The 26,901-nt window shown below is 42.4% G+C and overlaps 1 protein-coding gene across 1 annotated transcript in view; it reads left to right on the forward strand.

Annotated features, from left to right (window-relative positions):
- Positions 1 to 26,901, forward strand: part of CHSY1 (chondroitin sulfate synthase 1) — an 89,696-nt gene that overhangs the window by 16,312 nt on the left and 46,483 nt on the right. The gene's annotated exons all lie outside the window — the stretch shown is intronic.

The raw sequence follows: 26,901 nt of genomic DNA on the forward strand, positions 1-26,901 counted from the left end.
TTCTTCCAAAGGCCTGACGCCTCTCATCTGGTCATGCTGACCGCATAGTTTAGAGACTTACATGTTTTGAATTCATAAAATGAGTAATAATGTAAAACAACCGACAGTATTTGGGTTTGCATTTATTTTAAACCTTGACTTTCTTACAGTTACTAAGATCTGGAAGTTTGCAATACAGTTTTCCTTTCAGAATAGGCAGTTTATGAGTTATATTGAGACATAAGTGCAATTTTTTGAAGGAAACCTACTTGGAGATGTTTTCTTTTTAATAGTTCTGGAGAATATGAGTTAGCTTTTGACTTTTCTGTGTTTATTGGCAGATGTTCACCTCTTGCCTGCAGTTGCAGGATGTGATATTAGTCAGAATGGAAAAAATTATTTAGGTTGTGTTGTGTTTAGATGGATAAACTACTGATAGTTGTGAGGCACAGAGGGGATTGCTAGACCTTTGCCCAAGAAAAAGAAACGCAGCTTCAGATGTAAACTGTTAGCCTGTCTTCAGAGTTAATATTCTAAAGTGCTTATGTGAAGAAATGGTGTTCTTGCCTGTACTTGTCTTTTCCCTGGACGTCTTTTGAAATGTCTCCTAATCATACTGTTTCTTTTGTTTGAACTTTTAGCTAAGTGGACACTTTCAAGTATACAGGCAGCAGCCTTCCTGCAGTTTCCAAATACAAAAGATGCCTTTTGAATCAGAATGCCATCTGAGTGAACCCTGTCATCTCTGTCTCTTCCCGTGCCCCTCCATCCACCAGCTCTTGCTCCCTGGATTGAGGGGAGGTTCTGTTTTCACAGATTTTTGCTGCTAGGAAAGCTATTTGGGAATTTCGTGGAGTTTTAAACAAAATACAGCTACTGTATTCTTGCATTTTCCTCATGCTTAATTAAGTAGTTTTAACTTGAACATGTTTCATCATGTTTAAAATGTGTAATGCCCTCTGTGTTTTGGAGTGGTTTATACTGCCCCTGAACGCTGAGGCGCTAGCCTCCTTGCTAGAAATGTCGAGGATAGGCCCGCCTTTGAGGTGCGTGCCAAGTCACTCCCGTCCTGTGTGACTCTCTGCGACCCTACGGGCTGTAGTGCACCAGGCTCCTCTCTTCATGAGGTTCTCCAGGCAAGAGTACCGGAGTGGGTTGCCATGCCCTCCTCCAGGGGACCTTCCCAGCGCAGGCATTGAATTGTCTCCTGCGTTGGTGGGCGGGTTCTTGACCGCTAACACCGCCTGTTAAGCAAGCCCGTCTCAGTGTTGTCGCACTGTTAGACCTTACACGCTGCTAGGTAGGCACCAACGCTCAGTGGACTGAGTTATCAAGAACTTAGACCTAACATTAATGCCGAGATAGAGGGAGGAAGTATTATCCTGAGGTTGTAGGGCTTGGGAGCCAGTTTGAGGGGCTATTTTTCTTTTCACGATGTGAGCGCCAAAGTTTTGTAAGGCCTGAAGTGAGGGTGCTGGAATCATCCCATCTGTATACTTGGAACTGCTGGTTAGACTTCATGGGTCTGGTAAATGACCTTATTAAAAAAAGGGCCTGGTTGGGGAGGAAGCTCCCTTCACTGCTTGTGTGACCCGTCACTGCGTGTCCCTGCCCAGGAGCTCCTGAGTCACCTTGGATGCAGGCCCCACTCCTCTGCATTTCTCTAAAGCCTGATGACAGTTTTTTCTAGATACTGCTGGCTTGGCCTCCACAAGACTTATACCAGCTGACTTTCCTTCTGTGGGAGAATATCTTTTACCTGGGCCTTCCCCAGAGGCTCAGAGGTAGGGAATCTACCTGCCAGTGCAGGAGACTTGCCTTAGATCCCTGGGTTGGAAAGATCCCCTGGAGGAGGAAACAGCAACCCGCTCCAGTATCCTTGCCTGGGAAATCCCGCGGACAGAGGAGCCTGGCGGGCCACAGTCCATGGGGTCCAAAGAGTCGGACCTGACTGAGCAGCTGAACGACAGCGGCAGTCTTTTACTGCAGTGTAGCCTGTCTTTTCACTGTAAACATGGGATTTCTAATGTATGCAAGTCATGAATTTAAGTGTAGTCTAATTCACCATTCTTTCTCTGTGTGGTTTGTGCTGTTTTTTATGTCTTAAGAAGTTCTTGCCTTCCTTGGGTCACAGGAACTTTATATATATATTTCTTTGTAAATTTAATTTTCACGTAGAGTTTTTCACTGTCATTTTTAAGAACTCTATTGAGGCATTCACCACTTTGTTAGACTTTTGATTTCTTTTCTCTTTCCCTTTATGTAGGGCTTTAAGCAGTTCTAACCTGAAAAGTCATTAGAATTTATTATTATGTTCACCATAATAACTTTTATTAACTTTTATTAAACTTTCTGTAAAATCTAGATTCTCTGTTAAGGCTCACATTATGAGAAATTATTGAGGTGGAGTCTTATATTAAAGACAGCTATGTTAAGCTTTGGATCTTGGAAGGTACTGTTATAAACGTAGCCAGAAGGTTTTTTTTTTTCCTTTTTGCAAGTCCCAAGTAACGCCTTGGGATTACACTTACATAATTAAAGTGGCTCCTCAGAAGCAACTGTCATAAGCAAAATTCAGATTCATTTCTACACTTGTTTTGACTTTTTTTTTTTGCCATGCCATGCAGCACATGGGGATCTTAGTTCCCTGATCGAACTTGTGACCCCCTGCATTTGAAGCGTGAAGTCTTAACCACTGTACCACCAGAGAAGTCCCTGTTTTGTCTATTAATAGTGGCTGATTCTTAATACATGACTTTAAAAACTTTATTTGGCAGTCATTTTAATTTTATAGGAACATTACAGGAATTAAAAAAAAAAAATGCAAGCCTACACTCAGTGTAACCTGTTAGTGTTTTATCCATTTGTGCCATCATTTGCTTGTATTCCTACTTGCCCCCCGTTCCTTCCAGTACAGAGACATAGACATACTCAGCCACCATTTAAGGGTAGCTTTCTTTGTGGTCCTTTACTTTAAACAGTGTCAGTGTATTTTGACTACAAATATACAAATTCTCTTATACCACCACAGTACAGCTTAAGTAAATGAAACATAATGTCTGTAGACTCGGTAAAGCCCCAGCAACATCTCCTCCTTCTCCATTACAGCCTCCATCCTGGGGTCAGGCATTACATTTGATTGTCATGTCTCTTTAATCTGGGGTGTTTGCATAGCCTCTTTCTTTGTTTTTCACGACCTTGGCATTTTCAAAACATGATTTTCATATTGAAAATAAGTGACTTAAATATAGTAAACCATTAGATGGTTTTTAGTAATGCTCTTCAAGGTTTGTTAAAACCTCCCATGAGAGCACCTCTCAGCACAGTGTGGGCCTTGAGACTGTTAATGCTGGTCAGAAAGTGAGGAGGAGCTCGCAAGCCTGATTCTCCCTTGTCACATAGGATCAGTATCACTACCTCACATTCTTTTCTTAAGAAACATTATTGAACAGTTCGAAACAGTAATTTATTTAGGCAAATATATGACATATTATACCACACACTACTCTTTTAATAGGAGGGACAAAAACGAAAGTTGAGCCAAGTAACCCATGCATCTTCATTTCTTACTGAAGTGTATGTTATGCCTCTGGAAAAGTGCATAGATCATACCTAAGTGCAGAGCTCAGTGGGTTTTGGCAAACTGGACACAGCTGGGTAACCAGCATTCAGATCTTTCTTGTATGATTTTAACTCAGTGTTGGACTAATAATGAATGTGTTTGGGGTAGAAAATAATCATTACCAGTGAAAGTCAGTAACAGGAATAGATACAGCAACTTAAAGTGAAAGTCGCTCAGTCGTGTCCGACTCTTTGCGACCCCATGGACTATACGGTTCATGGAATTCTCCAGGCCAGAATACTGGAGTAGCTTTTCCCTTCTCCAGGGGATCTTCCCAACCCAGGGATCAAACCCAGGTCTCCTGCATTGCAGGCGAATTCTTTACCAGCTGAGCCACAAGGGAAGCCTGTTTTTAGCAACTTAAAGATCTTTTTAATAGTTAATGCTGTCACGTGGTTCAAAATTCGTACGGGCAAAGGGCTTACAAAGATAAGTCCTCCCACCTTTATCTCCAGCCACTGGGTTCCCCCGAAAGTCAGTCACCGTGGTCCACCTTTACAGTTGCACTCTATGCATTGTTTCTTGTTGTTCAGGCCCTAAGTCATTTCTGACTCACGACCCCATGGACTGCAGCATGCCAGGCTCCTCTGTCCTGTATATAAGCAGTTACGTTTGTGTATCTTCCCCTTTTTATACAGATGGCAGCATGCTTTACATACTATGCCCATCTTGCTAGTCTACACTTACATGGATTGGAAGATTTTCAATTTGATACAGAAAGAGTGTTACCGTTTTCATGGCATTCAGGCTATTTCTAGTTTTTCCCAGCCGTGTTTCTAACCACTGATGCATCCTAATGTTTCCCAGTCTTTTACATCATGGCACACGGCACCTGCCTCCAGAGGGCTCCTGCTACCCCAATCCTTAACGCTCTACCCACCCCGTCCAGACCCAAAGGGGTTGTTATTTGGCACATCCTGAACTGTTTGGGGATACATCAGTATACCAAGTGGAGAAGGCAATGGCATCCCACTCCAGTACTCTTGCCTGGCAAATCCCACAGACGGGGGAGCCTGGTGGGCTGCAGTCCATGGGGTCGCTAAGGGTCGGACATGACTGAGCAACTTCACTTTCACTGTTCACTTTCATGCATTGGAGAAGGAAATGGCAACCCACTCCAGTGTTCTTGCCTGGAGAATCCCAGGGACGGGGGAGCCTGGTGGGCTGCCCCGCACAGAGGTTGAACATGACTGAAGCGACTTAGCAGCAGCAGCAGCAGTGTACCAAGACCATCAGTGGTGATGTCTGAGTTAACTGGTAAGTGTTTGTTAAGGGAAATTGGTAGGAAATTGCCAAAGAAGGATGAAAGAAAAATGGCCTTTTTCTCTCTCAGAGACTTTAGTTAAGGAGATAAAAATATATATGTTCATGAAATAGTTGGAAAAAACTTAGAAGTGTTCAACCTTGTGATGCTGATTTTAAAAATATAAAACAGGGAAAGGTAAGATCTGTTCAGTTCAGTCTTTCAGTCATGTCTGACTTTTTGCGCAGCACGCCAGGCCTCCCTGTCCATCACCAACTCCTGGAGTCCACCCAAACCCATGTCCATCGAGTTGGTGATGCCATCCAACCATCTCATCCTCTGTCGTCCCCTTCTCCTCCTGCCCTCAATCTTTCCCAGCATCAGGGTCTTTGCAAATGAGTCAGCTCTTCACATCAGGTGGCCAAAGTATTGGAGTTTCAGCTTCAACATCAGTCCTTCCAATGAACACCCAGGACTGATTTCCTTTAGGATGGACTGGTTTGATCTCCTTGCAGTCCAAGGGACTCTCAAGAGTCTTCTCCAACACCACAGTTCAAAAGCATCGATTCTTCCGCGCCATACGTGACCACTGGAAAAACCATAGCCTCGTCGGTAAGATCTATGACGTTCTTTTTTTAGAAAGGCGTATCACCAAGGGAGATTGGAGTTTAGAGCAAAATACATGAAAAGAGAAGTTCTTCTGTGTTAGTCTGACTGGTTTTTAAAGGAATATTGAACATCCTTACCTCAGAAGTCTGAGTTTTTTTCCTATATAGGAATTTCCTATTCCTAAGAAATAATATTTCTTAATGCTAATTGTCGTAGAGCTGGTTTGTGTTATATGGGGATGCCTTCCTCGTTCCTTTAGGCTGCCCCTTAACCTTTCCTGCCCAAGACCAGGCAGGCTTCTACAGGCTAGATGCTCAAATACTGAGCACTAGTGTGCCTGCTTCTTCGAGGCAGAACCCCTGTGGTCTTCTACTGAGTCTTCTTTTGTTCTGGCAGTTTGGTGGTTCAGTTTCCAAGCCCTAATAGATTACCTTCTAATCTGTGAGCACCTACTGTATAAGGACTGTGTCAGTTGTAAGTGGGAAGGGCATGAAAGGAAGTGAAAAATAAAAGAAAATGCAGCTATGACCTGCACAATAGTCTTGAGACCAAATATTATCTTACTGATTTCTTTCTAGTTTCATTCAATATGGTTGGAAAACATACTTTGTATTTCCAGTTTTTAAAAATTGCTAAATCTTTTTTATGGTGTCACATGTGGTATACCCTGGAGAATGTTCCACATGCACTGGAGAAAAATGTGTATTCTGCTCTTGTTGTGTGGGCTGTTGTCTGTTAAATCTAGTTGGTTTTTATGTTGATCAAGTCTGTTTCTGTCTTTGTCTGGCTAGTTTTTCTGTCCATAACCGAAAGTCAGATATTGAAATCTCCAATATTATTGTTAAATTGTCTATATTTCTCCCTTTTATTATGTCAGTTTTTGCCTAATACATTTTGGGCCTCTCTTGTTATGTGCAGTTATGTTTCAGTTCAGTTCAGTCACTCAGTTGTGTCCGACTCTCTGCAACCCCATGAATCGCAGCATTTATGTTTATAACTCTTATATGTTCATGATGAATGACTCCTTTTATCATTATAAAATTTCTTCTTTTATCTTTAGTAACAATTTTTGTCTTAGTTCAGTCCCTCAGTTGGTTCCAGCTCTTCTTGATACCATGGACTGCAGCACGTGAGGCTTCCCTGTCCATCACTAGCTCCCGGGGTTTGCTCAAACTCAAGTCCGTCGAGTTAGTCATGTCATCAAACCATCTCATCATTTGTTGTTCCTTTCTCCTGCTGCCTTCAATCTTTCGAGCATCAGGGTCTTTTAAAATGAGTCAGGTCTACATATTACGTGGCCAAAGTTTTAGAGCTTCACTGTCAGTCCTTCCAATGAATATTCAGGACTGATTTCCTTTACGATTGACTGGTTTGATCTCCTTGCACTCCAAGGGACTCTCAGGAGTCTTCTCTAGCACCACAGTTCAAAAGCATCAATTCTTTGGTGCTCAGCTTTCGTCGCATTCCAACTCTCACATCCATACATGACTACTGGAAAAACCATAGCTTTGACTAGACGGACCTCTGTCGGCAAAGTAATGCCTCTGCTTTTTAATATGCTGTCTAGGTTGGTCATAACTTTCCTTCCAAGGAGTAAGCATCTTTTAATTTCATGGCTGCGGTCACCATCTGCACTGATTTTGGAGCCCCCAAAAATAAAGTCTGTCACTGTTTCCATTGTTTCCCCATCTGTTTGACATGAAGTGATGGGACCAGATGCCATGATCTTAGTTTTCGGAATGTTGAGTTTTAAGCCAACTTTTTCACTCTCCTCTTTCACTTTCATCAAGAGGCTCCTTAGTTCTTCACTTTCTACCATAAGGATGGTATCATCTGTGTGTCAGAGGTTATTGATATTTCTCCCGGGCGATCCTGATTCCAGCTTGTGCTTCATCCAGCCCTGCATTTTGCGTGATGTACTCTGCATATAAGTTAAATAAGCAGGGTGACCATATACAGCCTTGATTTACTCCTTTCCCAATTTGGAACAAATCATGTTCCATGTCTGGTTCTAACTGTTGTTTCTTGACCTGCATGCAGATTTCTCAGGAGGCAAGGAAGGTGGTCTAGTATTCCTATCTTTTGAAGAATTTTCCACAGTTTGTTATGATCCACAATAAAGAAGTAGATGTTTTTCTGGAACTCCCTTGCTTTTTCAGTGATCCAGTGGATGTTGGCAATTTGATCTCTCATTTCTCTGCCTTTTCTAAATCCAGCTTGAACATTTGGAAGTTCATAGTTCACATACTGTTGAAGTCTGAGTTGGAGAATTTTGAGCATTATTTTGCTAGCGTGTAAAATGAGTGCAATTGTGCTGTAGTTTGAGCATTCTTTGGCACTGCCTTTCTTTGGGATTGGAATGAAAACTGACCTTTTCCAGACCCATGGCTACTGCTGAGTTTTCCCAATTTGCTGGCATATTGAGTGTAGCACTTTAACAGCATCATTTTTTATCATTTGAGATAGCTCAACTGGAGTTTCATCACCTCCACTAGCTTTGTTTGTAGTGATGCTTCCTAAAGCCCACTTGACTTCACATTCCAGGATGTCTGGCTTTAGGTGAGTGATCACATCATTGTGGTTATCCAGGTCATGATGACCTTTTTTGTATAGTTCTTCCATGTATTGTTGCCACCTCTTCTTAATATCTTCTGCTTGTGTTAGGTTCATACCATTTCTGTCTTTTATTGTGGCCCATCTTTGCATGAAATGTTCCCTTGGTATCTTTAATTTTTTTGAAGAGATCTCTAGTCTTTCCCTTTCTGTTGTTTTCCTCTATTCCTTTGCATTGATCACTGAGGAAGGCTTTATTATCTCTCCTTGCTGTTCTTTGGAACTCTGCATCGAAATGGGTGTATCTTTCCTTTTCTCCTTTGCCTTTCACTTCTCTTCTTTTCTCAGCTGTCTATCTGTAAGGCCTCCTCAGACAACCATTCTGCCTTTTGGCATTTTTTTTTCTTGGGGATGGTCTTGATCACTGCCTCCTGTACAATGTCACGAACCTCCGTCCGTAGTTCTTCAAGCGCTCTGTCTATCAGATCTAATCCCTTGAATCTATTTCTCATTTCCGCTGTATAATCACAAGGGATTTGATTTAGGTCATACCTTCATGGTCTAGTGGTTTTCCCTACTTTCTTCAACTTAAGTCTGAATTTGGCAATAAGGAGTTCATGATCTAAGCCACAGTCAGCTTCTGGTCTTGTTTTTGCTGACTTTATAGAGCTTCTTCATCTTTGGCTGCAAAAAACATATTAGTCTGATTTCGGTATTGACCATCTGGTGATGTCCATGTGTAGAGTTTTCTCTTGTGTTGTTGTAAGAGGGTGTTTGCTATGACCACTGCATTCTCTTGGCAAAATGGTCAGCCTTTGCCCTGCTTCATTTTGTACTCCAAGGTCAGATTTGCCTGTTACTTCAGGTATCTTTTGATTTCCAACTTTTGGATTACAGTCCTTTACGATGAAAAGGACATGTTTTTGGGATGTTAGTTGTAGTTCTTCATATAACCGTTCAACTTCAGCTTCATCAGCATTGCTGGTTGGGGCATAGACTTGGATTACTGTGACATTGAATGATTTGCCTTGTAAACGAACAGAGATCATTTTGTCATTTTTGAAGTTGCATCCAAGTACTGCATTTTGGACTCTTTTGTTGACTTTGAGGGCCACTGCATTTATTCTAAGGGTTTCTTGCCCACAGTAGTAGATACAATTGTCATCTGAATTAAATTCACCCATTCCAGTCCATTTTACTTCACTGATTCCTAAAATGTGAATGTGCACTCTTGCCATCTCCTCTTTGACCACTTCCAATTTACCTTGATTCGTGGACCTAACATTCTAGGACTAACATTCCTAAGCCATATTGCTCTTTACAGCATCAGACTTTACTTCCATCACCAGTCACATCCACAGCTGGGCATTGTTTTTGCTTTGGCTCCATCTCTCCATTCTTTCTAGAGTTATTTCTCCACTCTTCTCCAGTAGCATATTTGGCACCTACCAACCTGGGGAGTTCATCTTTCAGAGTCATATCTTTTTGCCTTTTCATACTGTTCTTGGGATTCTCAAAGCAAAAATACTGAAGTGGTTTACCATTCCCTTCTCCTGTGGACCACATTTTGTCAGAGCTCTCCACCGTGACCCATCCGTCTTGGGTAGCCCTACAAGGCATGGCTTGTAGTTTCACTGAGTTAGACAGTGCTGTCGTCCATGTGATCAGTTTGGTTAGTTTTCTGTTTTTGTGGTTTTCATTCTGTCTGCCCTCTGATGGAGAAGGATTAGAGGCTTATGGGAGAGGTTCCTGATGGGAGAGACTGACTGAGGGGGAAACTGGGTCTTGTTCTGATGGGTGGGCCATGCTCAGTAGATCTTTAATCCAATTTTCTGTTGATGGGCTGTGTTCCCTCCCTGTTGTTTGACCTGAGACTAAACTATGGTGGAGGTGATGAAGATAGGGCAACCTCCTTCCAAAGATCCCGTGGAGGCACTGCCGCAGTCAGTGCCCCCAGCCCGCAGCAGGCCCCCACCAACCCATGCCTCCACCAGAGACTCCTGGACACTCACGCGCAAGTCTCTTATGGGCTCACTGCCCCTTTCTCCTGGGTCCTGGTGTGCACAAGGTTTTGTTTGTGCCCTCCAAGAGTCTACTTCCCCAGTCCTGTGGAAGTTCTGTAATCAAAACCCATTGGCCTCCAAGTCAAATTCCCTGGGGGTTCTCAGTCCCTTTGCCAGATCCCCAGGTTGGGAAATCTGTTGTGTGTCCTAGAATTTATTTGGTATAATTGTTCTGCAGTTTGTGGGTCATCTGCTTGGTGGCTCTGTGGTCGCGTTAGTGGCGACCTCCTCCAAAAGGGCTTATGCCACATGCTGTGACCCAGGTCTGCACCCAGAGCCCCTGCCCTTGCGGCAGGCCACTGCTGACCTGTACCTCCGTAGGAGACACTCAAACACTCAAAGGCAGGTCTGGCTCAGTCTCTGTGAGGTCTCTGGTTCCTGGTGTGCACAAGATTTTGTTTGTCCTCTGAGCATCTCTGGTGGGTATGGGGTTTGATTCTAAATGCGAGTTCGCCCTTCCTTCCATCTTGCGGGGGCTTCTCCATTGCCCTTTGTGGGGTATCTTTTTTTGGTGGGATCCAACATTCTCCTGTCAAAGGTTGTTAAGCAGCAAGTTGTAATTTTGGAGTTAGATGAGCGCAGGTCCTTCTACTCCACCATCTAAAAGTCTTATCTGATGTTAGTATAACCACTCCATCTCTTTTGCATGGTACCTTTTGTTCCATCCTTGCTCTTTCATCCTGTTTGAGTCTTTGACTCTAAAGTATATCTCCTTTATGGTTAGCCAACGGAAGGATAGGGAGAAGGGGTGGTTAGAGAGTTTGGGATTGGACATGGACAGATATAGACAGACTACTATATTTTAAATGGATAACTGACAGAGACTACTACATAGCACACAGAACTCTGCTCAGTGTTACATGGCAGCCTGGATGGAAGGGGAGTTTTCCGGGAGGATGGATACTTATGTATGTATGGCTGAGTCCCTTTGCTGTACACCTGGAACTATCACAACAGTGTTAATTGGCTAGACCCCATACAAAATAAAAGTTTAAAAAAACAGTGTATCTAGTAGAAACCATATAGTTGGATCATTTTTTAACACATTTTGCCATTCTGCTTTTTGATTGAAGTGTTTAACCTCTTTATATTTAATATTACTGATACAGTGAACTACTGCACAATTGCACACATCTCACACACTATCAAAGTAATGCTCAAAATTCTCTAAGCCAGGCTTCAACAGTACGTGAACTGTGAACTTCCAGATGTTAAAACCAGATTTAGAAAAGTCAGAGGAACCAGAAATCAGATTGTCAACATCCTTTGGATCATTGAAAAAGCAAGAGAGTTCAGAAGAACATCTGCTTCTGCTTTATTGACTACGCCAAAGCTTTTTACTGTGTGAATCACAACAAACTGTGGAAAATTTTTAAAGAGATGGGAATACCAGAGCACCTGACCTGCCTCCTCAGAAATCAGTATGCAGGTCAAGAAGCAACAGTTAAAACTGGACATGGAACAACAGACTGGTTCCAAATCGGAAAAGGAGTACATGAAAGCTGTAAATGGTCACCCTGCTTATTTAACTTATATGCAGAGTACATCATGTGAAATGCTGGGCTGGATGAAGTACAAGCTGGAATCAAGATTGCCAGGAGAAATATCAGTAACCTTAGAGATTCAGATAACACCACCCTTATGGCAGAAAGTGAAAAAGAATAAAGAACCTTTTGAGTGAAGGTGAAAGAGGAGAGTGAAAAAGTTGGCTTAAAGCTCAACATTCAGAAAACTAAGATCATGGCATCTGGTCCCATCACTTCACGGCAAATAGATAGGGAAACAACAGAAACAGTGACACTATTTGGGGGGGCTCTAAAACACTGCAGATGGTGACTGCAGCCATGAAATTAAAAGATGCTTGCTCCTTGGAAGAAAAGTTACGACCAACCTAGACAGCATATTAAAAAGCAAAGACATTACTTTGCCAACAAAGGTCCATCTAGTCAAGGCTATGATTTTTCCAGTAGTCATGTATGGATGTGAGAGTTGGACTATAAAGAAAGCTGAGCCCTGAAGAACTGATGCTTTTGAACTGTGATGTTGAAGAAGACTCTTGAGAGCCCCTTGAGCTGCAAAGAGATCCAACCAGTCAATCGTAAAGGAAATCAGTCCTGAATATTCATTGGAAGGACTGATGCTGAGGCATTGAAACTCCAATACTTTGGCCACCTGATGCGAAGAGCTGACTCATTTGAAAAGACCCTGATGCTGGGAAAGATCGAAGGCAGGAGGAGACGGGGACAACAGAGGATGAGATGGTTGGATGGCATCAGCAACTCAATGGACGTGAGTTTGAGTAAACTCCGGGAGTTGGAGATGGACAGGGAGTCCTGGCGTGCTGCAGTCCATGGAGTTGCGAAGAGTCAGACACGACTGAGTGACTGAACTGACTGAACTGAGGATTTATGTCTCTCATTTTGCTATGTTTTTTATATGTCATGTCTTTTTTTTGTTCCTCCTTGCCACTTTCTTTTGTGTTAAATACACATTTTCTATACATTTTCACTCTTGTCATTTCTTTTTTTATTTTTTGTTATTTTCTTAGAAGTCACTCTGAGTGTTAAAATTAACGTATTAACTGATAAAAACCTTGATCAAATTAATTCCAGCTTAATAGCAGTAATATACAAAATCTTTGCTTCTGTATACCTAATTCTCCCCTCAGTCCTTCATGCTGTTATTATATGGAAATTATATATCTCTGTATAATTATGTATGCCCACTGAGGTGCATTTATAATTATTGCTTTATGCAATTGTCTTTTAAATCACGATAGAGAAAGAAAGACTTAGAATTTTAAAAAATGCACTTATAGTATTTTTTGTATTTAGCTATATGGTTACTCTTAGTGGACTTCTTATTCGTGTGTATCTGTGTTACTGCCCAGTATCTCTCCATTTCGGTGTGAAAGACTTCAGTATTCCTTGGGGTGGTTCGGGCGGAGTGCCGGGCGCTGCCGCAGTAGGAGGCCCGTGCGCCACCACGAAGAAGAGCCCCGCTCAGTGCCGCTGGAGAGAGCCCGCACCCAGCACAACCGAAAACAAAAAAGACGTTCTTACGAGTGCGGTCTCCTCAGGCACCACTGGGCAGGTCGGGTGACAATGGTTCTCTGGGAACGGACTGTGAAGGACGTGCAGCCCCATCCTGCCTCCTTCCGTGGCTGCCAGGCCGCTGGTTTTCACCGTGACGGTGAGCTAGTGATTTTCAAATTTAACACATTGCTAGGACTCTGGGAAGGGAAATAGGGCAAGTTATGATGTCACAAAACCCACTGTTCTTACCAAAATTTCAGTTATTCTTGTAGAAATGCTTCCTGAATTACTGCAGACCTTTGACTAATATTCAGAGTCCTGAAAAAAGTGTCTGAAAAAATCTGGGGGGCATATGTCTTTGCGAGGGCTTCCAAGGTGGCACGAGTGTGAAGAGCCTGCCTGCTCGTGCAGGAGTCGTGAGAGATGCAGGTTCAGTCCCTGAGTCCTAAAGATCCCCTGGAGGAGGGCATGGCAACCCGCTCCAGGGAAATCCCATGGACAGAGGAGCCTTGCAGGCTGTGGTCCACGGTGGAACAGAGTCGACATGACTGAAGCGACTTAGCATGCATGTACCCAGGTGGCTCAGTGGTAAAGAATCTGCCTGCAAATGCAGGAGATATGGGTTCAGGAGATCCCCAGATCAGGAAGATCCTCTGGAGGAGAAAATGGCAACCCACTCCAGTATCCTTGCCAGGAAAATCCCAGGGAGAGGAGTCTGGTGGGCTACAGTTGATGGGGTCACAAAGAGTCAGACACGACTAAACAACTAACGCTTTGTAATAACAGTGTTTTCTTGGAATCTCTGTTTTCTTTTATAATTTTGAGAATACTGTTCTGATGGAACAAATCACAGTTTACCTGAAATGAAGAAGTCCATTGCTTTGGACCTGCAATTATCTTTGTGGCAAGATGAAACCTCCTATAGGTACTTAAACACTTCTGAAACGGTTTCAGTGTTTGATATAGCAGAGTCTTGTGGTTGTGAGGTGTGGGTCTAAGGCAAATAGATACGTCTTCATGAGGTTCATATTTGGTAGGAGTGTGTTAAAGGTATTCTAGGCTTTATATCAGAGAAGGCAGTGGCACCCCACTCCAGCACTCTTGCCTGGAAAATCCCATGGATGGAGGAGCCTGGTGGGCCGCAGTCCATGAGGTTGCTAAGAGTCGGACAAGACTCAGCGACTTCTTTCACTTTTCACTTTCATACATTGGAGAAGGAAATGGCAACCCACTCCAGTGTTCTTGCCTGGAGAATCCCAGGGACGAGGGAGCCTGGGGGCTGCCGTCTATGGGGTCGCACAGAGTTGGACACGACTGAAGCCACTTAGCAGCAGCAGCAGCAGCAGCAGGCTTTATATATTAACCACCTTTCTTACTGGGAACTCATAACAAGGCATATTTAACTTAATGTTCAGTTGACAGGAAAGGGCTCCTAGCAACATTATCAGGAGATGGGCTCCATGCATCCTTTTCTTTATCTTACAGTACAGCAGAAGAGCATTTCCTGTATAGTCGAGAAGATTGAGATCATAAAGGTCATCACCCCAATTCTTGTAATAAACTGACAGTCTATCTTCTAAATTATCTCAGTATTCAAAGTGCTTTACAAGCCATTGTAAAATGAGCTGTGAAACTTACTATCACCATGTGAAAATGGACTAATCTATGTGAAAAATGCTTCATTACCTAATACTACTACTAATAAGCCATCAGTAAACCAGAGCAAATAGTGTAAACCACACAGGAAAATGTGGCGGGCCTGTGGAACAGTTAGGATGAGGCAAGATGACTTGGGGGACAGTGTGGAGGGGGCTCGCCCGGTCTGGGCCACCAGCTTCTCTGAAGATGGCTGGGTCTCCGGACTGTTGGGAGCAGTTAGGAAGCTGTCTTGTCACGTCCGGGTGAGGTCTCCGGGTGGCAACAGCAAAGGTTTCTAAAGCTGTCAGTTCCGGGAATCTCCCCGGTCACCCCACTCCCATTGCCCCTGCCCCCGCCATTTCTCGTGTTTGTTCTCTGCATCTGTGTTTCTGTTCCTGCCACACTAGCAGGTTCCTCTGTACCACTTTGGGGGGCTTCCCTGGTGGCTCCGACAGTAAAGCATCCGCCTACAATGCAGGGGACGTGGGTTCTTTCCTGGATCAGGAAGATCCCCTGGAGGAGGGAATGGCTATCCTCTCCAGGATTCTTGCCTGGAGAATCCCATGGACAGAGGAGCCTGGTGGGTTGTAGTTCATGCGATCACAAAGAGTCCCACATATATGTGTTAATATATGATATTTGGGGTTTTGTTCTGACTTACTTCACTCTGTATGATAGATTCTAGATCCATCCAAATCTCCACAGATGACCCAATTTCATTTATTTTTCTGGTTGAGTAATATTCCAGTGAACATTGGGTTACATGTGTCTTTTTGAATTATGGTTTTCTCAGGGTATATGCCTAGCAGCAGGATTGCTGGATCATATGGTAGTTCTGTTTTTAGTTTTTTAAGAAACCTTCATAGTGTTTTCCACAGTGGCTGTATCCATTTACATTCCCCCCAACAGTCCAAGAGGGTTCCTTTCTCTCCACACCCTCTCCAGCATTTGTTGTTTGTGGATTTTTTTGATGATGGCCATTCTGGTTGGTGTGAGGTGTTAACTTCATGGTAGTTTTGATTTGCATTTCTCTAATAATGACCGACGTTGAACATCTTTTTTCATGTGCCTCTTGGCCATCTGTATGTCTTCTTCAGTGAAACGTATATTTAGGTCTTCTGCTCACTTTTTGGTTGGGCTGTTTGTTTGTCTTTTTTTACATTAAGCTGCATTACCTGTTTGTATATTTTGGAAATTAATCCTTTGTCCACTACTTTGTTTGAAAATATTTTCTCCCATTTTGTGGGTTATTATCTCCTCATACGGTTATGGTTTCCTCTGCTATGCAAAAACTTTTGAGTTTAATTAGATTCCATTGCTTATTTTTGTTTTTATTTTCATTAATCTAGGAGGTGGGTCATAAAAGACCTTGCTGTGATTTATGTCAAAGAGTGTTTTTCCTATGTGTTCCTCTAAAAGTTCCATAGTGTCCAGTCTTCCCTTTAGGTCTTTAATCTATCTTGAGCTTATTTTTGTGTATGGAGTTAGGTAGTGTCCTAGTTTCATTCTTTTACATGTAGTTGTCCAGTTTTCCCATCTCCCTGTATTGAAGAGGTTGTCTTTTCTTCATTATATATTCTTGCCTCCTTTGTCAGATTAAGTGACTGTTGGTGTGTGGGTTTATCTCTGGGCTTTCTAACCTGTACTGTCATCTGTATTTCTGTTTTTGTGCCAGTACCATACTGTTGATTACTGTAGCTTTGTGTTATAATCTGATGCTGGGGAGCCTGGTTCCTCCAGCTTTGTTTTTCTTTTTCAAGATTGCTTTGGTTATTCAGTGTCTTTTGTGTTTCCATACAAATTTTAAGATTTTTTTGTTCTAATTCTGTTGAAACTGGTGTTGTTGATTTAATAGGAATTGCATTGAGCCTGTAGATTGCTTTGGATAATATGGTAATTTTCAAAATGTTGATTCTTCCAATCCAGGAGCATGGCATATCTCTTCATCTGTTTGTGGCCTCTTTGATTTCTTTCAGTGTTTTATAGATTTCTGAGTACAGGTCTTTGGCCTCCTTAGGTAGATTTAGTCCTAGGTATTTTACTCATTTTGTTGCAGTGGTAAGTGGTAATTACATTGCTTGTCTGTAAACCGTGTGATTTCTCTATCAGATCTTAGGATCAACGCATCTGGGTTGTGGGTTTTTCCCTTTCATCGCTTTAAACGTGTCCTGCCACTCCTTTCTGGCCTGCCGAGTTTCTACTGAAGAATCAGCTGACAGCCTTACTGGGATTCCTTTGTATATTGTTTGTTGCTTTTCTCTTGCTGCCTATAATATTTTTCTTTGAATTTAATTTTTTGTTAGTTTGATTAAAGTGTGTCTTGATGTGTTTCTCCTAGAGTTTATCCTATATGGGACTCTCTGCACTTCCTGAAAGTGAGTAGCTATTTCCTTTCTGATGTTAGGGAAATTTTCAACTATAATCTCTTAAAATATTTCCTTAAAGCTGGTTTTTTTTGTTTTATTCTTGTAGGACCCCTATAATTTGAATATTGATACGTTTAATGTTGTCCCAGAGATCTCTGAGAGTGTCCTTCGTTCTTGTCTCTTTATTCTGCTCCTTGGTAGTTATTCCCACCATTCTGTCTTCCAGCTCACTTATTTGCCCTTCTGCATCAGTTATTCTGCTGTTGGTTCCTCCTAGTGTTTTTCATTTCAGGTTTTATGTTGTTCATCTCTCTTTGTTCTTTAGTTCTTCGAGGTCCTTGTTAAACATTTCTTGTATTTTCTCAATTCTTGCCTCCATTCTGTTCCAAGATTTTGTATCATTTTTACTGTCATTACTCTGAACTCTATTTGAGGTAGGTTGCCTGTTTGCTCTTCATTTATTTGGTCTTGTTGGTTTTTACCTTGCTCCTTTGTCTGTAGCATACTTCTTGGTTGTCTCTCTTTTTTGATGGGTTAGGGTTGTTTGCCATGACGTTTCTAACACTGGCGTTTGCAGCCAGTTTGGTACAGCCAGGTCTCGGTACCTAGATGGGACCTCACTCTGATTAATATTCCAGGGGGTTTGAGATTCTGTTAGCTCAGTGGTTTGGACTTGGCATCCTCACCACAGGAGCTCAAGCCTGACCCCCAGCCTGGGGACCAAGATCCTACAAGCTGCATGATGTGGCAAAAGAAAAGAAAGGACAGTACAATAACAAAAGAATAGAAAACAAAATAAAGTTGTAAAACTTAAAAATATATTAGGAAAAGTAAAAATGTAAGTGAAGCAACTACAGCAAGGTAAAACAGACGAACAGCAGAAAAAAGGAAAAGGGGGCAGGGGAAACAAGCCAGAAGTAACCTAGCAATAACAAAGTGTAAGGAGTAAAAGTGAAAAAAATTATTAGAAATAAAAATATAAAGGAAACAACAAGGTAAAACAGAACCACAACCCCAAAAAAGAAAGGCCAGAAAGGCCTTTGCTGTAGGGGGTCTTAGAGTAGCTGAGAAAAGAAGAGAAATGAAAGGCAAAGGAGAAAAGGAAATGTATACTCATCTGAATGCAGAGTTCCAAAGAATAGTAAGGAGAGGTAAGAAAGCCTTCTTAAGTGAACAATGCAAAGAAATAGAGGAAAGCAATAGAATGGGAAAGACTAGAGATCTCTTCAAGAAAATTAGATACCAAGAGAACATTTCATGCAAAGATGAGTACAATAAAGGACAGAAATGGTATGAACCTAACAGAAGCAGAAGATACTAAGATGAGATGGCAAGAATACATAGAAGAGCTATACAAAAAAAGATCTTAATGACCTGGATAACCATGATGGTGTGCTCACTCTCCTAGAGCCAGACATCCTGGAGTGTGAACTCAAGTGGGCCTTAGAAATCATTACTAAGAACAAAGCTAGTGGAGGTGATGGAATTCTAGTTGAGCTATTTCAAATCCTTAAAAAATGATGCTGTTAAAGTGTTGGACTCATATGCCAGGAAATTTAGAAAACTCAGCAGTGGCCACAGGACTGGAAAAACTCAGTTTTCATTCCAATCCCAAAGAAGGACAATTGCAGAGAGTACTCAAACTACCACACAACTGTGTTCATTTCACATGCTAGCAAGGTAACGTTCAAAATCCAAGCTAGGCTTCAATAATATGTTAATCGTGAACTTCCAGATGTTCAAGCTGGATTTAGAAAAGACAGAGGAACCAGAGATCAAATTGCCAGCATTCATTGGTTCAGAAAAAGCAAGAGAATTCCAGAAAAACAATCTACTTCTGCTTCATTGACCATGCTAAATCCTTTGACTGTGTGGATCACAACAAACTGGAAAATTCATAAAGTGATAGGTATACCAGACCACTTTACCTGCCTCCTGAGAAACATGTATGCAGGTAGGTCAAGAAGCAACAGTTAGAACGGGACATGGAACAATTCACTGGACTGGTTCAAAATTGGGAAAGGGGTACCTCAAGGGTGTGTATTGTCATCCTTGCTCATTTAACTTATATGCAGAGTACATCATGTGAAATGCCAGGCTGGATGAAGCACAAGCTGGAATCAAGATTGCCAGGAGAAATATCAATAACCTCAGATATGTAGATGACACCACCCTAATGGCAGAAAGTGAAGAGGAACTGAAGAGCCTTTTGATGAAAGTGAAAGAGGAGAGTGAAAAAAAAAAAAAAAAAAAAGCCAGCTTAAGACTCAAAATTCAAAAAATGAAGATTGTGATATCTGGTCCCATCATTTCATGGCAAATAGATGGGGAAACAGTGACAGACTTTATTTTCTTGGGCTCCATAATCACTGCAGATGGTGACTGCAGCCATGAAATTAAAAGACACTTGTTCCTTGGAAGAAAGCTATGAAGAACCTAGACAGCATATTTAAAAGCAGAGACATCACTTTGCCAACAAAGGTCCCTATAGTCAAAGCTATGGTTTTTCCATTAATCATGTATGGATGTGAGAGTTGGGCCATAAAGAAGGCTGAGTGCCGGAAAATTGATACTTTCAAACTGTGGTGCTAGAGAAACTCTTCTTGGTCCCTTGGACAGCAAGGAGATCAAACCCGTCAATCCTCAATGAAGTCAACCCTGAATATTCACTGGAAGGACTGATGCTGAAACTGAAGCTCCGGTACTTGTGCCACCTGATAGGAAGCACCGACTCATTGGAAAGACCCTGATGCTGGTAAAGATTGAAGGCAGGAGGAGAAGGGGACAACAGAGGATGAGATGGTTGGATGGCATCACCGACTCAATAGACATGAGTTTGAGTAAGCTCTGGGAGTTAGTGATGAACAGGGGGGCCTTGCATGCTGCAGTCCATGGGGTCACAAAGAGTCAGACATGACTGAGAGACTGAACTGACTTAGAAGGTGGAGATTAGGCAACTCAGGACTTAGGTATAGGCAGGGTTTAGAATGTGTTTGGGGCGTAGACTCAGGACCCACAGGGCCAAAGAGGGCCTCAGGGGGTGAAGATTAGGTCCAAGACCTCAGCAGGCTTCCCGGGACCCAAGTGGGAAGAGGAGACACTGACCAAGTTCCTCTGCTGTCTTCTGCCCTCCCAAGGGTCCTCCCCTCACCACTGGTACCCTCCGTGCTGGTGGGCCCCTCTTGGGGTGGACACCCCTCCCCAGCTGCCCCTCAGGGGCACAGGTCCCCTCCCTGGCCTCCCCACCCACGTCCTACCCAGTGGCTCTGGGGTCCCCCCATCCCATTAGGTGCCTGTGCTTCACAGCCAGTGCCTGGGAGGCGCCCGAGTCATGCAGAGATGGGAAGTCCGCATCCTCCTAGTCTTCCACCATCTTCTGTTAATTGTTTTCCTTTTTCATGTTTAAGAACTATCAATGCCATTTATTTACCCTTAAAACATTTCTCCTGAGCCAGTAAGTTTTGAAACTGAGTAGAGACCTAGTTGTTTTGATTAATTGGCATCATCTCCTTTAACCCCTGTGGAGAGCTTTGCCCTGGGTAGTGGAGAGCACGAAGAGGAGTTTAGACTTTGGCCTTTCCAGTAAGGAAATTACAGTCCAGTTGGTAGGGAAGCCAAACTTGGCACACAATATCCTCTCATCATTTATGTTTGGCAGGCTTATGGTTTTTATATATACATATATATATATATATATATATATATATATATATATATATATATTTTTTTTTTTTTTTTTCCCTTCCCTTTTCTAAGCCATGTTAATTGCGGTCTGACAGATAAAAAAGTCAGTGATGATGAGTGCTGGTCAGCAGTAAATCCTGAGTAAATGCATCTCTGTTAGATGCAGTGATGAAAATAAAGAACTTTGGGGCAGAGATTAAATGGACAAACACTTTAAAGCTACAAGTCAGTGATATTTTAAAATAGCATTATTTGTCTCTGCAATTTTTGATTTCACAAATATCTGTGTGTTCTGGTTATAAATCTTTCTCAAGGCTCAAGCTTGCTTCTTCTTTTTTTTTTCCCCCTATTTTAAGCCTCAACCTTTGTTAGTTGCTGTGAACCATAACTTGAGATTTGTTTATCAAACAAATTTCAGTTTAAAAAAGTAGTTACAAAGTATTTATTCATCACTGTGGTGGTTTGGGGCTTCCCAGGTGGTGCTAGTGGTAAAGAACCCTCGGGCCCATACAGGAGACTCAGGTTCGACATCTGTGTCGGAAAGATCCCCTGGAGGAGGGCATGGCAACCCACTCCAGTATTCTTGCCTGGAGAATCCAATGAACAGAGTCTGACGGGCTATGATCTATAGGGTTGCCAAGAGTTGGACACGACTGAAGCGACTTAGCACACATGCATGGTGGGTTTAACAGTCACAGATTATTTGATAACCTTCCCTCCTGGAGGTGGAACTTACTTTCCCTCCCCTTGCCATGTGGACTGAACTTGGTGACTCATGTTTAAATGAATGGAATAGGGAATAGAAAAAATAGTAACTTCATAGTAGAAACCCGTGGCACACCAGGGGGTGGGATATGAGGAGAAAGCTCTTCACGTCTGCCTTAGTCCTCCGTCAGTTACGAGAAAACATCAGACAGACCGAGCTGAGGAACATATTGTAAAATACTTGGCCACGGTCACGAAGAGTGAGGAAATACTGAGGCACCGTCCCAGCATGGAGGGGACAAAGGAGACACGGCAGCTGAACGCAGCGTGGGTTCCTTGGTTGGAAGAGAAAAGGGACATTGGTGGGAAAACTAGTGAAATCTAACGCCTGTGGTTTAGATAATAGTGTATTAATGTTACTTTCTTAGTTCTAGTATGTGTTGAATAGTTCCATAAGATGCTAACACTAGAGGAAGCAGGGTGAAGACATGGGAACTCTCTCCACTGCCTTTATAACTGTGCTGTAATTCTGAAATGATTTCAAAATAAAAAGCAGTGAGAACCCATTGATGATTTATTTGGACACAGAAGTGAGGTCGCCGTCTCTGCCACTCTGTCGCATTGACTGCCCAGTGCCTTGGGGAACCGGGTAAAGTCATAGAAGACCTTCTGTGAGTCTTAAGTATCAGGCAGGATGTGATTTTTAGCTTATTGACTTCTAGGAAATCCAAGACAGAAAGACCTTTGTTTGAGAGGACTGCAGACTTTTAACCCTCATAAAGAGCTTATCATTGGAGCAAGCTTATAATGCACTGTGTTATTACTGTAAGAAATTTGTAATGGTACCGTTACAGCAGAACTTTTCCCTGGCTTAAAGGAATCTTTCAGCATTCACTCAACAGTTTAATGCTAGCACCCTGGCTGATGTCATCATGTTTAACCCTATAATGTTCTGCTTCTGTGTTTCTGTTTGTGGACCTTTGCTGGGATTAAATCAGTACAAAATTATTTTCTTTGATGTCTGTCATCATTATTTTCAAAGGTTTTTTTTTTAATTCTTTCAAAACAATTTTTTCTTTTGATAAATACTGTAGGTACTACTTTTCCTTTCATGTTAACATCTATGTATTTCTCTTCAGGGGGAACACTCATTTAAAGACATGAGGCTTATTTTTATTTACAACAATACAGTTTATTTAAGGCAGAAAGATGAGTCCATTCTTAATTCTTTCTTACCACCCAAAGAACACTTCTGTTTGCTTTTGAAGGTTTTTATATGTCGTTTCTATAATCATTTAGAATTCTGGTTGTTTTATTAGGATCAGGTGGGTGTGAGATCCCGGATGATACAAGCATACTTAAATTTTTTTTAGTGGTTAATTCATTAGAAAACTACCTGCATGCCCATTGTGTGGCAGGCCCTGTTCTAGACGCTGGGATTGCAGCAGTGAGTCCAGCAGCACGCTCGTGACACATTTACTCCTGTGTGGGAACATCAGAGAATAAGGAGACAGATACATAGTGTCAGGTGGTGCTAAGCCCTCTGGAAAAATACAGGCATGAGAAGGGGATAGAGTGATGGAGGGGTGGGGGAATGCTAGTCCCGCTGAAGGAGTAAGAAGCAGGCCTTGTTATGTATGGGGTAGGTCATCTCCAGCAGAGGGAATGGGGTGTGCAAAGCCCTGGGGCAAAGGATGTTGCATGGTTAGGTCTAGTGGCTGGAGCGCATGCGTGAGAGGCCAGGTCCTGTAAGGCCTGCCCACGGTTAGGGCTCTGGGTTCCATGCTGAGTGATCTGGGACGGCCCTCTGGGTTGTGGGGAGAGGAGTGCAGCTTGTCGGTATTTCAAAAGGACTCCCCTGGCTTGTGGAGGAAGAAACTGCAGGGGAGCAAGTGTGGGAGCAGGAAGATTGGTGAGCCAGACAGGCAGCCCCTGTTGGGGTTGGGAAGGGTAGTGGGAGCCCAAGGAGGGAAGAGTAAGAGTGAGGAGAAGTGGTTAGATGGTGGGTGGATTTCAGAGGTGTCGCTAGTAGGGTTTGTTGAGGGATGAGATGTGGGGAGAGGAAAGTTGCTTGAACAGGTAGAGAGAGAGGATTAAGGTGGTGGGAGAGACTGGAGAAATTCTGTGAGTCATCTGCATCTAGACATTTTTTAAAGCCAGAGGACAAATAACATCTCCCAGGGAGTTAGTAGAGATAGAAACAGGGCTGTAAGGCTGAGTCCTGGGGTTGCCAGGGGTTAGAAGTTAGAGGTGGAAAGGATCCAGGGAGACTGGGCAGGGGAGGCTGGTGAAATAAGAGGAAGCTCTTACCTTTGATTGATGTTTGCTTAGTTTGAACTTGCAGTGTTTGAACACCCGCCATTGAGGTACTTGTTATAGTTGATTTAAAATTTAATAATGTGGGAGGTGTTTTTTTTTTTAAGCAAAAGTGATCATTTTCTTCTTTAAAATGAATTTCCTGATATGGGTAGGCAAGGTGGGAGGTGTGCTGGCATAATGTTGAGGAGCTTTTTTTAATCAGCTAATGACTAGTGTGTGGGAATACTTCTGTTGTTTAGTTGCTGAGTTGTGTTCTACTCTTTTGCACCCCTGTGGACTGTAACCCGCCAGGCTTCTCTGTTCATGGGATTTCCCAGGCAAGAATACTGGAGTGGGTTGCCATTTCCTTCTCCAGGGGATCTTTCCGACTCAGGGATTGAACTCGCATCTCCTGCATTGACACGCGGGTGCTTTGCTGCTGAGCTCTCAGGGAAGCCTGTGAGAACTACTTGAAACTAACAAATCTCAGGGCAACCTGAAGACCAGTGGACCACAGACGGCTGGTGGTCAGCCCCGAACAGAAGCCAGAACATTGTTTGCTTGGAGTGGTAAGCACTGAGGCTTGTGCACCTGTGTTGTAGAGGTTTTACTTATCATGAAATTTAACACTTACTTTTATTGATTTTTGAATGACATGGTTTTGCTTATTTTTAAAAAGATAAGCCACTCATAGTATTGCATGCATTGATCATGGAATCGCTGCACAACCTTTACTAATTGATAGAGAAATGTAGCAGGGGCTCAGCCTTTCTAATTTTTGGCTTATAAAACTCCTACTAATCAATGGAAAGCCTGTTTATCACCAAGTGATCTAAGTTGTTTTGTAATAGTTATGGTAGATCCGTAGTATTTCCCAGTGGGCATTTAACTTAGAAGGCAGAAATCACTATTAATTTCAGGAGAGAACTTTAATTGAGCATTATTCAGTTAAGCCATTGTAACAGTTTGTTTTTGGAGAGGGGTGAGGTTTAGAGGACATTTTATGCTTTAAGCTCTGGTCTCCAAGTCTGTGAATACCGGGTTACTTAACTCATCCAGGGTACAAAAGGTTAAGTGCTTGATTCTGAATTTGAATCCAGGCAGTCTAACTGCAGATCCTGCAATTCTAACTCGGATGAAATTACATTTTCTTTTTCTTTATAATGCACTGCACTCTGCCTTTTTACTGTAAATATTGCCAGTATTCATTTGAAAAGAATAAAGTTCAGTTGTCAGGAATCTGAAAAGAGGGGAAGATTTTTGTGGTCCTTACATTTCTTTATTTGGCAGCATATTTTCAGTATGCTCATGTAATACTAAGATAATGTTTAATGGATAGCAGTTAGACGTAATAGTACTCTGTCGGTTTTCTTTGAGACTCCTGCCAAGCCAGTGGAAATGACTTGTTTAAAGCAGTGATGTAATGGGTTTAAAGTGGTGGACCTCAACCTAAGAACAAAGGGGAGTTTGATTTTCAATCCCTAGATTTATTCTTAGGAAATTTTCATTGTAAAAGCAGCAGAACAAACATTCCTAGATCAGTTTCTTGAGAAATTTTTAAGCTAGTCCTAAAAATTTCCCAAAAGTCTTTAAAGATCAGAATCATCTTGAACAAGTTCTTTGAATTCTCCAGCCTTGAACAAGGTGTTTATTAACTGTAAGTTGAATTTTTGATAGTTTAAAAGACGGCAGTATTTCACATTTGTAGTTGATTTTGTATGGTATTGTGTGGTCATGCCTATAGAAAGAAAAAAGCTGAAAGATCCTTGATTAGAAATCTTCATTCTCTGCTATAATTTTGTAGGAGAAATCCATTAGATTAGCATCCTGTCTTACAATATGTGTAGTAGGTTGAATAATCCGCACCCAAAGGCATCAAGTCCCCATCCCTCAAATTGGTAAAATTTGGAAAATGGTCTTTGCAGATGTATTTAAGCTAAGGATTTTCAGATAAGGAGATTCCAGTTGGGTCCTAAATGCCATCCTAAGTGTTTTTGTAGGAGAGAAACAGAGGGAATTAACACGGATACACAGAGGAGACAGGCAGAGATTGGAACCATGTGGCCAAGAGCCCGGAATACTCGCAGCCAGGGGAAGCTGGGAGAGGGCAGGGCGGCGCCTTCTCCATGGGGTGCTAGATCTCCCCTGCTAGATTTCAGACTTCTGGCCTCCAGAGCTGCTCCTGTTGTGTTAAACCACCCAGTCTGTGGTAATTTGTTATAGCTGGCCAGGAGATGAATACAGTGTGTTGCCCAGAAATGCTGCCCCAGGAGAGTGTAGGACAGAGGTTCCCCAGTCCCGTTGTGTGATTATTCAGCCAAGGAGAAGCACTGTCTTGCTCTGCAGTGGGTGTGGTGAAATCTTCCTCACAGGTGTGTTGCTGTAAGTACCTGCAAGCACCCAGTAATGGCCACTCTTACTGCTTGGTTTTTGTAAATCAGATTTTCAGAAGTGTGCTCCCAGACCTGTAGCCTAAGCATCATCTGGTTCTCAGGTCCTGCTCACTTCTGGTATAAGAAATCAGAGCCCCTGGGCAGACTTGAGCATGTATCATAGTCACCTGAGGGGCTTTTTTGAAAACACAATTGCTGAGCCCCATCCCCTGACTGGAATCAGTAGACCTAGGGTGGGGCCTGAAAATTCACTTTTCTCACAAGTTTCCAGGGGATTCTGATGCTGGTCCAGGGACTGCACTTTGACAACCATTGGGGTAAGGTTTGATTGTGAGTAGAAGGAGATTTTGGTTTGTTTCATTGTGTTTTAAAATAAATTTTTGACTTTAGAACAGTTTTGGATTTACAGAAAAATTACAAATAAAATGCTAATTCAGACGTCCATAGTTTCTACCAGCATCTTTTTCCTATCGTCACCTCTCCTTATGCTCCTCTGCTCTGTAACGGTTTCTTAAACCTTCTTTGTTTTTGATGACCTTGACAGTTTCCAGTCAGGCATTTTGAAAGTGTCCCTCTACTAAGATTTATCTGTCGTTTATCTCATGATTTGGCCGGAGTTGGGGTAGTGTAAAGGAGGACCACAAAGGTGAAGTGTTGTTCTTATCACATATCCCCAGGTGACTTATCACCCTTGAGGCTGACCTTGATTACCT

Source organism: Bos taurus, chromosome 21, assembly GCF_002263795.3.
Source record: "Bos taurus isolate L1 Dominette 01449 registration number 42190680 breed Hereford chromosome 21, ARS-UCD2.0, whole genome shotgun sequence".
Taxonomy (NCBI): domain Eukaryota; kingdom Metazoa; phylum Chordata; class Mammalia; order Artiodactyla; family Bovidae; genus Bos; species Bos taurus.